This window comes from Sorex fumeus, unplaced genomic scaffold (genome assembly GCF_029834395.1).
Source record: "Sorex fumeus unplaced genomic scaffold, SorFum_2.1 ptg000074l, whole genome shotgun sequence".
Lineage (NCBI taxonomy): Eukaryota > Metazoa > Chordata > Mammalia > Eulipotyphla > Soricidae > Sorex > Sorex fumeus.
In genome coordinates, this window is record NW_026606131.1 from 389,380 (window position 1) to 406,196 (window position 16,817).

The window sequence follows — 16,817 nt, forward strand, 5'->3', positions numbered from 1 at the left end:
GAGGGAGGGAAGGAAGAGGGAGAGGGAGGAAGAGAGAAATTAAGGAGGGAGAAGGGGGCTGGAGCGATAGCACAGCGGGGAGGGCGTTTGCCTTGCATGTGGCCGACCCAGATTCGATTCCCAGCATCCCATAGGGTCCCCCAAGCACCGCCAGGAGTGATTCCTGAGTGCAGAGCCAGGAGGAACCCTTGAGCACTGTTGGGTGTGACCCAAAAGGCCAGGAAAAAAAAAAAGAATGTCCCGGGGGTCCCAAAGGAGAAGGGTCTGTTTCTGAATGCTTCTCCCCAAGGCCCCCCCTGCAGGGCTAACACAACCAAGCCTGCGGGTCCTTCTTCCAGGTCCTCCACACTCGCCACCCAGGGGCTCAGTCCCAAGGACATGGCCATGGACGCTGGTGTCATGATGCATCAGAATCCTTGTCTGGGGGTCTGGAGCGATAGCACAGCGGGGAAGGTGTTGGTCTTGCACACGGCTGAACCAGGTTCGATCCTCGGCATCCCATAGGGTCCCCCGAGGACTGCCAGGAGTGACCCCTGAGCATTGCCAGGTGGGACCGAAAAAGCAAAATAAATAAATAAATAAATTCAGGAGGGGTACGAGGACATGGGGGCCACACCCGGTGGTACTTAGGAGCTACTCCTGGCTCTGTGTTCAAGGGGTCGCTCACGTGGCTGGGGATCACGTGGAGGGAACCATCTAAAAGGCAAGGAGCTTCACACCTGCGCCATCTCCCCAGCCCCCTGATTTCTACTGGGCTACACTGGAAACCACTAAAGGAGCTAAAACAAGGGCCAGAGAAATGGTTCAACATGCATCACATTTGGGGGCTGGAGCGATAGCACAGCGGGGAGGGCGTTTGCCTTGCACACGACTGACCCGGGTTCGATCTCCGGCATCCCATAAGGTCCTCCGAGCACTGCCAGGAGTAATTCCTGAGTGCAGAGCCAGGAGTAGCCCCTGAGCACCAGCAGGTGTGGTTAAAACCAAACTCCAAAATAAATTTTGCCTTGCATGCGGCCGACCTGGCCAACCCAAGTTCGATTCCTCCGCCCCTCTCGGAGAGCCCGGCAAGCTACCGAGAGTATCTCGCCCGCATGGCAGAGCCTGGCAAGCTCCCCGTGGCGTCTTCGAGATGCCAAACACAGCCACAAGTCTCACAATGTTACTGGGCCCGCTCGAGCAAGTTGATGAACAACGGGAGGACAGTGACGCATTTCTACAAACTACCCACAGCAATGGTAAAATCTGACCTAAATAAATCTGATCGTTCTTAGATACTTTGCTTCACTCGGACACAACAAGCCTGTGGTGGTTTTTTTTTTTGTTGTTGCTGTTCCTTTTTCATTCCATTAAGTCCTGGACAGGCTGGAGCGATAGCACAGCGGGTAGGGTGTTTCTACCTTGCACCCAGCCGACCCAGGTTCGATTCCTCCATCCCACTCAAAGAGCCTGGCAAGCTCCCCGTGGCGTCTTCGAGATGCCAAACACAGTCACAACAGGTCTCACCATGGAGACGTTACTGGTGCCCGCTCGAGCAAATCGATGAACAACGGGAGGACACTGCGACAGTGCTAAGTCCTGAACACCAAACTGTCAAGTCGATTCATCAACTTCACTTGGGCGCTTATCAGTGGGAACAGCAGAAACTTGGATTATCTCCTCCCCAGTTTCGAAACACAAGTCAAGGCAGCAAAGCCGTTGGCTCCAATCCCAGTGTTCCGCATCTGAGAATGAGTCATGGCTTTGAGTCCTGGCCCATGAAGGTTTGGACTCCGTTGCATCATGGCCAATGCAAAACAACTTGCACTTGGGGCCAGAGAGCTGGTGACCTTTGCCTCCTGCTGACTCAGCTCCCCTCTCCTCCTCGCCAGGAGTGAGCCCTATGCACGGGCAGGTGTGCCCCAAAACGGACACCACTGTATCACTGTCATCCCGTTGTTCATCAATTTGCTCGAGCGGGCGCCAGTAACGTCTCCATCCGTCCCAGCCCTGAGATTTTAGCAGCCTCTCCGTACTCGTCCTTCCCAACGCTGCCGTATTGGAGGCTCTTTTAGGGTCAGGGGAATGAGCCCCATCCTGGTTCCTGTTTTTGGCATCTCGAATACGCCACAAGGAGCTTGCCAGGCTCTGCCGTGCGGGCAGGATACTCTCAGGAGCTTGCTGGGCTCTCCGAGAGGGACGGAGGATGTATATAAGAGAATGTAAGCAAGTATGTTAAAACCAAACACGTGAGGCTGGAGCAATAGCACAGCAGATAGGGCATTTGCCTTGCACGCGGCCGACCCGGGTTCGATTCCCAGCATCCCATAGGGTCCCCTGAGCACCGCCAGGGGTGATTCCTGAGTGCAGAGCCAGGAGGAACCCCTGTGTATCACCAGGTGTGACCCAAAAAGCAAAAAGATAAATAAATAAATAAAACCAAACACACATGCACTGCTTTGGGTACATCAGTGGGCTAGACTATAAGAGGTCACGTGGTCGCACACTTCCGGGAGCTTTGTTTTATAGTCTCTGACGTACAGACATACAAAAAATAAATCGCATACACGAGCTTCCAGCCTGCGGCCTCGTTGAAAGCCTTGGTCTCGTTCTCAAGTGCTTACTGTGTGGAGGAAGATATGGTCCTTCCCCCCAAAAAAGTGACCGGTGGGGCTTGAGCGATAGCACAGCATGGAGGGCGTTGGCCTTGCACGTGGCCGACCCGGGTTTGAGCCCCGGCATCCCATAAGGTCCCCTGAGCACCAGCCAGGAGTGATTCCTGAGTGCAGAGCCAGGAGTCAGCCCTGAGCATCAACGGGTGCAGCCCCAAAGCCTAGAAACCAAGAAACAGAAAAAAGGGGGGAGATGCATTCCTAGCCCCTGGCAGAATTTAGAAAGATTTCAGTTGCGGGTGGGGGGGTGGAGCCTCACACTGAAGGAGGCATCTGGACTCAAGCCTCTTGTCCCTTCCCAGGTCGCTGGATCCCATAACTTCCAGGGACAAGCATGTGCGAGCCACAGGGATAGAAACTTAAAACCAGAGTCAAAGTAATTAATAGTCCAGCGGGGAGGGCGTTTTCCTTGCACGCAGATGACGTGGGTTCGATCCCTGACATCCCATAGGGTCCCCCCGTGAGCACTGCCAGGAGTGATTCCTGAGTGCAGAGCCAGGAGTCAGCCCTGAGCATCCCTGGGTGGGACCCAAAGACTAAAAAATAAAAAAAAAAATGGGGTTGGAGCGATGGCACAGCGGGGAGGGCGTTTGCCTTGCACACAGCCGATCCGGGTTCGATTCCCAGCATCCCATAAGGTCCCCCGAGCACTGCCAGGAGCAATTCCTGAGTGCAGAGCCAGGAATAACCTGAGCATCCCTTAGTGTGTCCCAAAAACCAGAAAATAAAAAAATGGGGCTGGAGTGATAGTACAGCGGTGGCTGACTCAGTCTCCCAATCACCAGCCTGCCTGGGTGCTTCTCTCCCAATACCTCTGTTCTCTATTCTTTGTGTGTGTATCTGTGTGCATGTGTTCTCTATTTTTTTGGGGGGGTAGGGGGCACACTCAGAGATGCTCAAGGGTTCCTCCTGGCTCTGCACTCAGGAATCATTCCTGGCGGTGCTCGGGAGACCCTATGGGATGCTGGGAATCGAACCCGGGTCGGCCGCGTGCAAGGCAAACGCCCTCCCCGCTGTGCTATCACTTGACCCTGTTTTTCTTTTTGCTTTTTGCTTTTTTGGGTCACACCCAGCGATGCTCTGGGCTGACTCCTGGCTCTGTACTCAGGAGTCACTCCTGGCGGTGCTTGGGGGACCCAATGGGATGCCAGGGATCGAACCCGGGTTGGCCACGTGCCAGGCCACCGCCCTCCCTGCTGTGCTATCGCTCCAGCCCTGTCCTCATGTCACCAAATTCCACCAAAGAGGTCCCTTTTGCTATGAAGCATGTGTACACTGAGGGATTCCAGGGAGTAGGAAACAGGGGGTCCGGTTAGGTGGGCTTTTTTCTAACTGACACTGAAAAATAGTCATTATAGATGGCCCATGCATGACTCCCCAGTTTTCTCATAACTGTAACCCCATCTGGAAAGGGTGGGGAAGGGGGAAAATTTTAATATTTAAAAATCAATTAATACTAATGATTAATTAATATTTAATATTTATTAATATTGTTTATTAATTAATTACTGTTTAAAAACCAAATAAACCCATATACTTCTTTGGTTTGTTTGGTTTTTAAACAAGATATGTATATATACATATATATATATCACTATCGTCCCATTGTTCATCGCTTTGCTCAAACAGGCACCAGTAACGTCTCCATTCGTCCCTGTCACTTGCTAGTGTAGCCCGATGGCATATTGGGGGCTCTTTCAGGGTCAGGGGAATGAGGACCATCATTGTTACTGGTTTTGGCATATCCAGTACGCCACGGGGAGCTTGCCAGGCTCTGCCATGTGGGCAGGATACTCTCGGTAGCTTGCTGGGCTCTCCGAGATAGACAAAGGCATCGAACCCAAGTCAACTGCGTGGAAGGGACCTCCATTCTGGTAAGAAAAGCCTCAAAGTTGGAGGTAATTCTTTTTTTTTTTTTGCTTTTTGGGTCACACCCGGCAGTGCACAGAGGTTAGTCCTGGCTCTGCACTCAGGAGTCACCCCTGGTGGTGCTCAGGGGACCCTACGAAATGCTGGGAATCAAACCCGGGTTGGCCGCGTGCAAGGCAAACGCCCGACCCTCTGTGCTATTGCTCCATCCCTGGAGGTGATTCATTCTTCCTGATGGAGAGAGGCAGGAACACCAACTCGCTTCAACTCGTAGGCACACTTAGTGTTGCGGCTTTGGAAGGAGTTAAGTCATAAATGTGGACTCCTGATGGCAAGAAAGATGGCGCAGAAGTGCCCTGTTACCACCGAGAGGACATGTGTGGGCGCCTGTCCTGGTGTCATGTTAAAGAACTCAGTGCCAGTGCTCTTAGGAAGCTGGGTCATTGCCCAGAACCAAGACCAAATCTTGCAGCTTGAGAAGTTGGTTGGTAGCAGGGAGGGCACTTGCCTTGCACCCAGGTTTGGATCTCTGGCATCCCAAATGGTCCCCCAAGGACCACCAGGAATAATTCCTGAGTGCAGAGGCAGGAGTAAGCCCTTGACATTGCCAGCTCGGCCCCAAAACAAACACAAAAGTTCATTGTTTTATTTGCAAGCATTGGTGGCTATTCGAACGATATTATAACTATATAATGGTCATATATAATAGTTATCTCACTGTCACTGTCCTCCCGTTGTTCATCAATTTGCTTGACCGGGCCCAGTAACATTGTGAGACTTGTTACTGTGTTTGGCATATCGAATACGTCACGGGGAGCTTGCCAGGCTCTGCCGTGCGGGCGAGATACTCTCGGTGGCTTGCCGGGCTCTTCGAGAGGGGTGGAGGACTCGAACTCGGGTCGACCATGTTGGCTACATGTAAGGCAAATGTCCTACCTGCTGTGCTATCGCTCCAGTCCAATAATTATATAGTTTTACATAATAGTTGACATATATAATATATTATAAATAATATATATTCTATATAATATATATGTTATATATTATATGTGATATATTATTATATATAATAATATATTATATAAATAATATATATTATATATAACATATATTATAAATAATATATTTATATAATAAATAATATATTATATAATAGGTAAAAAGGTAAAGGTAAAGGCCCTCCCGTTGATCGTCGATTTGCTCGAGCGGGCCCAGTAACGTCTCCATTGGAGACTGTTGTTACTGTGTCTGGCATATCCAATACTCTCGGTAGCTTGCCGGGCTCTCCGAGAGGGGCGGAGGAATCGAACTCGGGTCGGCCATGTTGGCCGCTTGTAAGGCGAACGCCCTACCCGCTGTGCTATCGCTCCAGCAATAATGGTCAGACTTCTTCGTCAAGATCATGAACGATCGGTTTGAGGCCCTTCATGTTCCTGGAGCGAACAGATGCCATTCGGCTACACTAGCACGCGACAGGGACAAATGGAGACGTTACTGGCGCCCGCTCGAGCAAATCGACGACTAACGGGAAGTTAAGTGATGAAGTGATTAAATAATGCATATTTATATAATAAATAATATATATTATATATAATGGTGGCTTTTCGAACTATATTATAACTATATAAAACTATACATGTATTTTGGGATATGGTTTGCTTTGATTTTGGGGGGGTCACAACCAGCTGTTCTCAAGGACTCACACCTGGAGAGGCTCAGGGGATCCTAGGGGATGCCGGGGATCACACCGGAGTCAGCCACACACACGCAGAGCACATGGTGTTGGGTGATCACTCTGGTTCCTGACTCTAGTTTCTGTTAGAGTTCTGCCTTGAGAGAACATGAACCTGGGGTTGTAAGCACGTGCATATAGAAATTCAATGTATGTCCCTGAGTTAGGCCCCAGTAACAATAACGGTTCTCGTTCCCCTGACCCCGAAACAACCTCCAATACGGCAGGGTTGGAAAAGACGAGTAGGGAGAGGCTGCTAAAAATCTCAGAGCTGGGATGGACGGAGATGTTACTGGCGCCCACTCGAGTAAATCGATGAACAATGGGATGACAGTGATACAGGGATACAGCGTTAGGCTCCAGGCTCATGCCCGTCAGTCTAACTCCAGACAGGCTCTAGAGTTGATGCGCTGGGCAGCCACGTAACTGCATTTCAAGTGATTCAAGTGATTCTGCATGCTCCTGGATCTTTTTTTTTTTTCTAGACATTAAAGAGGAAATTGATATTTCTGCTTCTGATCGGAGATTTGTCTGCCTCTTAAGTTCCCTCCACTTTGGCTTCATCTATTTTTTAAACGCAGCCATTAACCACCTGGAGTTGAACTTTGCGCCAACTCCTTCCTGGAATTTATCATCATCTGTGTCTCCATTTCTAATCATTCTTCTTTGTCTTGTATCATATTAATAAAACTGAGTTTTCTTTTGCATAACGCCTATCTGACTTATCATTTTTTGGTCTCGGTAATATATCAGTGAATTTGGTTTCGATTCAATAACATGGTGAATCGTTTTAACGCTTGAACACAGGCCTCTTTTTTTAATATTTTCATTTCATTTCATTTCATCATCCTGTTATTCGTCGATTGCCTCGAGCAGGCCCCAGTAACGTCTCCTTCATCCTAGCCCTGAGATTATATTCAAGGCTATTTAGGAGAATGAGACCCATCATTGTTACTGGTATTTGGCATATTTGGTATGCCACGGGGAGTTTGCCAGACTCTGCCCTGTGGGCAGGCTACGTTCGATAGCCTGCAAGTTTGTCCAAAGTAGGAATGAGACAATAAGATGTCATAAAAAAAGTTTTGATAAGATGTCGCGAGGCCGCGAATGCGGCCGCGCGGTTCCGGGATCTGGATTTTATAGTCTCTGAGTCTTGGCCGCTGATGGGATTACACGGCGCCAGGGGGCCAGGTGGTGGGTGTGACCCCCGCCTACTGGAATTTGGAGGATCTGGGTGGAGGATGCTCGACTCCAATTCGAGTAGGCTTGGAGGTCTCGGCCCCGGAACCCGCGTGGCTTTGTCCCTCTGCCAGTACCTTCATGTGTGCGGAGAGTGGTCTCAGCATGGTGGTGGCTGGTCCTGGAGGTCTTCGGCTGCCGGAGCCCTGGTCGGGGCGGGGAGGAAAGCTCAACCCGCTCCCCTCCAAGGGGCTCCGGGAAGGAACACCCAGGCGCGGGGGCAGCAGACTGCACTGTTCTCGTCCGGGATCTGGATTTTATAGTCTCTGAGTCTTGGCCGCTGATGGGATTACACGGCGCCAGGGGGCCAGGTGGTGGGTGTGACCCCCGCCTACTGGAATTTGGAGGATCTGGGTGGAAGATGCTCGACTCCAATTCGAGTAGGCTTGGAGGTCTCGGCCCCGGAACCCGCGTGGCTTTGTCCCTCTTCCAGTACCTTCAGGTGTGCGGAGAGTGGTCTCAGCATGGTGGTGGCTGGTCCTGGAGGTCTTCGGCTGCTGGAGCCCTGGTCGGGGCGGGGAGGAAAGCTCAAATATTAATATTTTATCTTATTTTATTTTGCTTTTTGGATCACACCCAGCGTTGCTCAGGGGTTCCTCCTGGCTCTGCACTCAGGAATTATTTCTGGGGGTGCTTGAGGGACCCTATGGGATGATGGAATCGAACCCGGGTCAACCGCGTGCAAGGCAAATGCCCTACAGACCGTACTATCACTTGAGCCCCTAGGTCTCTTTTTTTTCTGCTTTCTTTTAACTTGCCAACATTTTCCCCCTGCCTTCCCTGAGATCTTCAGCGTCACAGAGAATATTTTGGTTCTTGTTTAGTCTTTGCAGTGATGCTGAAATACCTACTCTCAAAGAAACTGAGTTAACAGGGAGGTTTCTTTTTTTTTTTTCTGAGTGAATCTTATCCTTACAAATGTGCCTTGTTACTAAGACCGAAGACGGTCACAGTCATAGTCCTCCCGTTATTCATCGATTTGCTCAAGCGGGCCCAGTAACATCTCCATCGTGAGACTTGTTGTTACTGTGTTTGGCATATCGAATATGCCACGGGGAGCTTGCCAGGCTTTGCTGTGCAGGCGAGATACCCTCGGTAGCTTGCTGGGCTCTCTGAGAGGGGCGGAGGAATCGAACCCGGCTCTGCCTGGCCGGCTGCGCGCAAGGCAAACGCCTTACTGCTGTGCTATCGCTCCAGCCCAAAAACCGAAGACAAGGCTTAGTAATAGAGAACTTGCTTTTTATGCCCAAGGGTTTGACCCCTGGCACCAAAATAAAATAAAGGAGAAAGGCCTTTACTATAAAGGCTGTAAGAATTCCTAAGTAGAAAATCACTGCATCACTGTTGCTGTATCACTGTCGTCCCATTGTTCATCGATTTGCTCAAGCGGGCACCAGGACCGTCTCCATTTAACCCAGCCCTGAGATTTTCACAGCCTCTCCTTACTCGTCCTTCCCAATGCTGCCGTATTGGGGGCTCTTTCAGGGTCAGCGGAATGAGCCCCATTCTTGTTACTGTGTTTGGCATATCGAATACACCACGGGTAACTTGCCAGACTCTGCCGTGCGGGCGGGATACTCTCGGTAGCTGGTAGCTTGCCGAGCTCTCCGAGAGGCTCAGAGTCTTTGAGGGTGACCTCTAATTGCAAACAAAGTAGAAAATAAAGGAGTAAAAAACCTAGGTAGCTCAAAGGTCTGGAGAGCAAAGTTCCTGCATGTGGAATGTGGGGATTCCATCATTAATGCCGCAGTTCCCTGGAGTGACCCTGAGCACAGAGCTGGGAGTAACTTCTGCCCAAAGGAAAAAAAAATGGTGGGTGGACCATAGACACCAGAAAGATAGTGCATCAAGCTGGGCTCTTGCCTTGCACGCAGGGGACACAGGTTCGAGCGCCAGCACCCCTTATGGTCCTGTAGCTCTGCCAGGAGTGATCCCTGAGTGCAGAGCCAGGAGTCAGCCCTGAGCATCACCAGGTGTGGTTCCCAAAACCAAAAGAAAAATTGTAATAAAAAGTTATGGGGAGATTGTGTGTGTGTGTGTGTGTGTGTGTGTGTGTGTGTGTGTGTGTTGGGAAAGACGAATAAGGAGAGGCTGCTAAAATCTCAGGGCTGGGACAGATGAAGACATTACTGGCGCCCACTTGAGTGTGTGTATTATGTATATATATATATAGAGAGAGAGAGACAGAGACAGAGAGACAGAGAGAGACAGAGAGAGGGGAAAAGTGCCTGTCACAGAGGTAGGGGTGGGATGGGAGGGGAACTGGGGACATTGGTGATGGGAAAAGTGCACTGGTGAAGGAATAGTTGTTGGAACATGATATGACTGAAGCCTAATAGTGAACCACTTTGTAACTGTGTATCTCACTGTGATTCAATTAAAAAAAATAAATACAAATTAAAACAAATAAGATCTCGACAAAGAGGACAAAAGCCAAACATTTGTGATGCTGGTTCACTGGAGTTTGCCACGTGCCTGGGTTTGGGGTTCGAGCCCCGGCCTCCCATATGCTCCCCCGAGCACCACCAGGAGTGATTCCTGAGGGCAGGGCCAGGAAGCACCACGAGCATCACTGGGTGTGACCCCAAAACAAACAAACAAAATGGTTGGGTTCTTTTCAAAGATCATGGTGACATGTCTAGAGTTAGAAGATCCAATTTAGGCCTCTCAGAAGGATTGAAACATATTTTGCTCGAGCAGGCCCAGTAACGTCTCCATTGGAGACTTTGTCGTTACTGTGTCTGGCATATCGAATACTCTCGGTAGCTTGCCGGGCTCTCCGAGAGGGGCGGAGGAATCGAACTCGGGTCGGCCATGTTGGCCGCTTGTAAGGCGAACGCCCTACCTGCTGCAAAAGTGAATTTTCTGGAGCCTGAGCGATAGATAGTACAGCAGGGAGGGTGTTTGCCTTGCACGTAGCCGACCCGGGTTCGATTCCCAGGAGCCTATAGGGTCCCCCGGGCACCGCCAGGAGTAATTCCTTCGCGCAGAGACAGGAGTCACCCTTGAGCATTGACGGGTGGAACTCTAACAAATAAATTTTCCATCCTTTTGTTATTATTATTATTATCATTTTTATTTTATTTGCTCGAGTGGGCCCAGTAACGTCTCCATTGGAGACTTTGTTGTTACTGTGTCTGGCATATCGAATACTCTCGGTAGCTTGCCGGGCTTTTATTTATTTATTTATCTTTTTGGGTCCCACTCAGGGATGCTCAGGGCTGACTCCTGGCTCTGCACTCAGGAATCACTCCTGGCTGGTGCTCGGAGGACCCTATGGGATGCTGGGAATCGAACCCGGGTCGGCCACGTGCAAGGCAAATGCCCTACCACCTGTGCTATCGCTCCAGCCCCAACTTCCCATCTTTTTGGAGGTTATAAATGCCACAAGAGCTGGGGCGGAGGGAAGCGGAACTGGACTTGCTTGAGGCTTGTTACAGCTCCTTTCTCCCGTGTCTGTTTTGTTTTGGAACCTTTAAGTCAGCACTTTTTTTTTTTTTTTTTTGCATTTTGGGTCACACCCGGCAATGCACAGGGTTTACTGCTGGTTCTGCACTCAGGAATTACCCCTGGCAGTGCTCAGGAGACCCTATGGGATGCTGGGAATCGAACCCGGGTCGGCCACGTGCAAGGCAAACGCCCTCTCCGCTGTGCTATTGCTCCAACCCCCCCTTTTTTTTTTTGCTTTTTTGGGCGGGGAGTCACACCTGATGATGCACAGGGGTTCCTCCTGGCTCTGCACTCAGGAATTACACCTGGCGGTGCTCAGGGAACCCTATGGAATGCCAGGAATCGAACCCGGGTCGGCCACGTGCAAGGCAAACGCCCTCCCCGCTGTGCTATCGCTCCAGCCCCTAAAGTCAGCACTTACACAACTTGTTCCCATCAGGGACCATGCTAGGGGCCAAGTGTAGCAATCAGGTTAGAAAGTTCAAACTTCAATGATGATGATCTGGGCCAGGGAGGTGAGGGGGAAGCACCTCCCCCCACCCCAGATTAACGGGGCAAAAGGTGATGTTTGGAGTCGAAGAAGGGGGGGAATTTCACCAGCAGATGACCCAGTTAGGCGAGAAGCATGAACAGTGATATGGAACCGCCAAGGGGCTTCTTGTCCTATGCCAACTTGACAACTCATCAAGGTGGCAGAGCTTTAAAATCCAGGGAGAGGGGCCGGAGCGATAGCACAGCGGGGAGGGCGTTTGCCTGGCACACGAACGACCCGGGTTCGATTCCCAGCATCCCATAGCGTCCCCCGAGCACTGCCAGGAGTGATTCCTGAGTGCAGAGCCAGGAGTAACCCCTGAACATCGCCAGGTGTGACCCAAAAAACAAAAACCAAAACACACACACACACACACACACACCAAAAACCCATGAGCGATAGCACAGTGGGGAGGGCGTTTGCCTTGCATGCAGTGGACCCACGTTCGATCCCCAGCATCCCATAAGGACCCCGAGCACCACCAGGAATAATTCCTGAGCGCAGAGCCAGGAGTAGACCCTGAGCATCGCTAGGTGTGACCCAAAAAGAAAAAAAAAAGTGGTTCCTGAGTGCAGAACCAGGCGTAACCGCTGAGTACAGAGCTTAGGAGCTTAGAACCAACCCCTGGGCATTTCCAGGTCTGACCCCCCAAAATCTAAAATAAATACAACCACCCATCACGCATACATGCACATTCAAAGCAAACAAACAAACAAAAACAAAACAAAACTAGCCATGAGCACGGCAAGGATAAAGGCCAGCAAAGTGACCAGGAAAATGAGACCAAGGAGAAAGCAGAAAGAGCCATGTCTCAATATTTGGGACAACAACAAAAAGTGTTATGGCTCCAGACAGATTTGGAACTAGTTTCTAGAGACAGGTGGGGTGTATGTGTTGGAGTGTGTGTGTTGGGGGGTGTGTTGGTGTGTGTGTGTTGGGGTGTGTGTTGGGGTGTGTGTGTTGGCGTGTGTGTGTTGGCGTGTGTGTGTTGGGGTGTGTGTGTTGGGGTGTGTGTGTTGGCGTGTGTGTGTTGGTGTGTGTGTGTTGGGGGGGTGTGTGTTGGCGTGTGTGTTGGTGTGTGTTGGGGTGTGTGTGTTGGTGTGTGTTGGTGTGTATGTGTTGCGGTGTGTGTTTTGAGGTGTGTGTGTTTGGGTGTGTGTGTTGGCATGTGTGTGTTGGCATGTGTGTTGGCGTGTGTGTTGGGGTGTGTGTGTTGGGAGTGTGTGTTGGGGTGTGTGTGTTGGGGTGTGTGTGTTGGGGTGTGTGTGTTGGGGTGTGTGTGTTGGGGTGTGTGTATTGGCGTGTGTGTTGGGATGTGTGTGTTGGCGTGTGTGTGTTGGGGTGTGTGTGTTAGGGTGTGTGTGTTGGCGTGCGTGTTGGCGTGTGTGTGTTGGGGTGTGTGTATAGGCGTGTGTGTGTTGGCGTGTGTGTGTTGGGGTGTGTGTGTTGGGGTGTGTGTGTTGGCATGTGTGTATTGGCGTGTGTGTGTTGGCGTGTGTTGGCGTGTGTGTTGGCGTGTGTGTTGGTGTGTGTGTTGGCATGTGTGTGTTGGCGTGTGTTGGCGTGTGTGTGTTGGTGTGTGTGTTGGGGTGTGTGTGTTGGGGTGTGTGTGTTGGTGTGTGTGTGTTGGCGTGTGTGTGTTGGTGTGTGTGTTGGTGTGTGTGTTGGCATGTGTGTGTTGGCGTGTGTGTGTTGGGGTGTGTGTGTTGGGGTGTGTGTTGGGGTGTGTGTGTTGGGGTGTGTGTGTTGGCGTGTGTGTGTTGGCGTGTGTGTGTTGGTGTGTGTGTTGGCGTGTGTGTTGGCGTGTGTGTTGGTGTGTGTGTGTTGGCGTGTGTGTTGGCGTGTGTGTTGGTGTGTGTGTGTTGGCGTGTGTGTTGGGGTGTGTGTGTTGGGGTGTGTGTGTTGGCGTGTGTGTTGGGGTGTGTGTTGGCGTGTGTGTGTTGGGGTGTGTGTGTTGGTGTGTGTGTGTTGGCGTGTGTGTGTTGGTGTGTGTTGGCGTGTGTGTGTTGGCATGTGTGTGTTGGCGTGTGTGTGTTGGGGTGTGTGTGTTGGGGTGTGTGTGTTGGGGTGTGTGTGTTGGGGTGTTTGTTGGCGTGTGTGTGTTGGGGTGTGTGTGTTGGCGTGTGTGTGTTGGTGTGTGTGTTGGCGTGTGTGTTGGCGTGTGTGTTGGTGTGTGTGTGTTGGCGTGTGTGTTGGTGTGTGTGTTGGTGTGTGTGTGTTGGCGTGTGTGTTGGGGTGTGTGTGTTGGGGTGTGTGTGTTGGCGTGTGTGTTGGGGTGTGTGTGTTGGCGTGTGTGTGTTGGCGTGTGTGTTGGGGTGTGTGTGTGTTGGCGTGTGTGTTGGCGTGTGTGTGTTGGGGTGTGTGTGTTGGCGTGTGTGTGTGTTGGGGTGTGTGTGTTGGGGTGTGTTTGTTGGCGTGTGTGTGTTGGGGTGTGTGTGTTGGGGTGTGTGTGTTGGGGGTGTGTGTTGGGGTGTGTGTGTTGGGGTGTGTGTGTTGGGGTGTGTGTGTTGGCATGTGTGTGTTGGCGTGTGTGTGTTGGCGTGTGTTGGCGTGTGTGTTGGTGTGTGTGTGTTGGCATGTGTGTGTTGGCGTGTGTTGGCGTGTGTGTGTTGGTGTGTGTTGGCATGTGTGTGTTGGTGTGTGTTGGCGTGTGTGTGTGTTGGGGTGTGTGTGTTGGGGTGTGTGTGTTGGGGTGTGTGTGTTGGGGTGTGTGTGTTGGGGTGTGTGTTGGCGTGTGTGTGTTGGGGTGTGTGTGTTGGCGTGTGTGTGTTGGTGTGTGTGTTGGCGTGTGTGTTGGCGTGTGTGTTGGTGTGTGTGTGTTGGCGTGTGTGTTGGTGTGTGTGTTGGTGTGTGTGTGTTGGCGTGTGTGTTGGGGTGTGTGTGTTGGGGTGTGTGTGTTGGCGTGTGTGTTGGGGTGTGTGTGTTGGCGTGTGTTGGCGTGTGTGTTGGGGTGTGTGTGTGTTGGCGTGTGTGTTGGCGTGTGTGTGTTGGGGTGTGTGTGTTGGCGTGTGTGTGTGTTGGGGTGTGTGTGTTGGGGTGTGTTTGTTGGCGTGTGTGTTGGGGTGTGTGTGTTGGGGTGTGTGTGTTGGGGGTGTGTGTTGGGGTGTGTGTGTTGGGGTGTGTGTGTTGGGGTGTGTGTGTTGGGGTGTGTGTGTTGGCATGTGTGTGTTGGCGTGTGTGTGTTGGCGTGTGTTGGCGTGTGTGTTGGTGTGTGTGTGTTGGCATGTGTGTGTTGGCGTGTGTTGGCGTGTGTGTGTTGGTGTGTGTTGGCATGTGTGTGTTGGTGTGTGTTGGCGTGTGTGTGTGTTGGGGTGTGTGTGTTGGGGTGTGTGTGTTGGCGTGTGTGTGTTGGGGTGTGTGTGTTGGGGTGTGTGTGTTGGGGTGTGTGTGTTGGGGTGTGTGTGTTGGCGTGTGTGTTGGTGTGTGTTGGCGTGTGTGTGTTGGGGTGTGTGTGTTGGCATGTGTGTGTTGGGGTGTGTGTGTTGGGGTGTGTGTGTTGGGGTGTGTGTTGGGGTGTGTGTGTTGGGGTGTGTGTTGGCGTGTGTGTGTTGGGGTGTGTGTTGGCGTGTGTGTGTTGGTGTGTGTGTTGGCGTGTGTGTTGGCGTGTGTGTTGGTGTGTGTGTGTTGGCGTGTGTGTTGGCGTGTGTGTTGGGGTGTGTGTGTTGGTGTGTGTGTGTTGGCGTGTGTGTTGGGGTGTGTGTGTTGGGGTGTGTGTGTTGGCGTGTGTGTTGGCGTGTGTGTGTTGGGGTGTGTGTGTGTGGGGGGGTGTGTTCCCCCAACCCCACAAATCAAGTCAAAATTGAAGACCACAAAAAGTGCCACTGGCTTGGAGTGGCCACGGGGGTCCCAGCCTCGTTCCAGGGCAAGGGGCTCTTTTCCCGTTTGTTTGGTTTCCGTTTGGGCCCCCCCGGCCGCGCTCAGGCTGACCCGCTCTTGGCGCTGCTTTGAGGTGTCGCCCCTGGTGGGCTCGGGGGCCTTGTGGGCATATGGGTCACCAGGAATCGAACCCAGCCATGTGCAAGGCTTCCCAGGTGTTCTGTTGCTATCACAACCCCCCACACACATCCCAAAACACACACCCCAAACACACACCCAACGCACACACCCCAACACACATACCCCAATACACACACCAACACAAGCACCCCAAAACACACCCCAACACACACACATACCCCAATATAACACATATATCCCAACACACACACACCCCAGCACACACACACCCCAACACACACACACCCCAGCACACACACCCCAACACACACACACCCCAGCACACACACCCCCCCAACACACACACACCAACACCCCCCCAAACACACACACCCCAAAACACACACCCCAACACACACACCCCAACACACACACCCCAACACACACCCCCCCAACACACACACCAACACCCCCCCAAACACACACCCCCCAAAACACACACCCCAACACACACACCCCAACACACACACTCCAACACACACACACCAACACGTACACCCCACCTGTCTCTAGAGACTAGTTCCAAATCTGTCTGGAGCTATAACACTTTTTGTTAGGTTTTGTGTTGAGGAAAACCCTATGTATTTCTTCAAATTTTTTTTTGGGGGGGTCAGACCCAGCAATGCTCAGGAGTAACTGGGGAACTGCTCTGCGCTCAGGGATCACTCCTGGCGGTGCTCGGAGGACCCTATGGGATGATGGGGATCGAACCCTGGTCGGCGGCGTGCCAGGCCAGCGCCCTCCCCGCTGGACTATCTCTCCAGTTCCAAGACCCTATTTATTTTGGAAACGAAAAAGTAAATCCAAATGAATTTAGTTCTATGGATTTTATTTAGTTTTGGCTTTGGACCATATCTAGTGATGCTCATGGCTCATTCTGGCTCTGAACTCGAGGATTACTCCTGGCTCTCTTGGAGGACCCTCTCGGGTGATGGAAATCGAACCCAGGTCAGCCATGTGCAAGACAAGTTCCTTACACACCACACTCTCCAGGACCTAGTCCTATGAATTTTATTTTACTCTTGTGGTACCGAGGTCACAATCTCCCAAAATGAGTCTTGGGAATCACTGGTTAATTTGTCCGAAAAAAAATTTCCCCCCCCAATATCTGTCACAAAAACAAAACAAAACAACAACAACAACAACGAAACCCCTAAAAAGTATCAGCTAACTGATCACTAGCAGCTCCAGATCTCAATAAATTTTCAGAGATAACAAACAGTAAAGTGAAATCAAACAGGTAGATTTCTGTGATAAGCAGTGTTGTGAGGGAAAAAATGAGCAGAAAAGTCATACCAAGAAAAAAAAAAAGCAATAGGTTAAACACTGAGATTTATGGAGTTTGTGC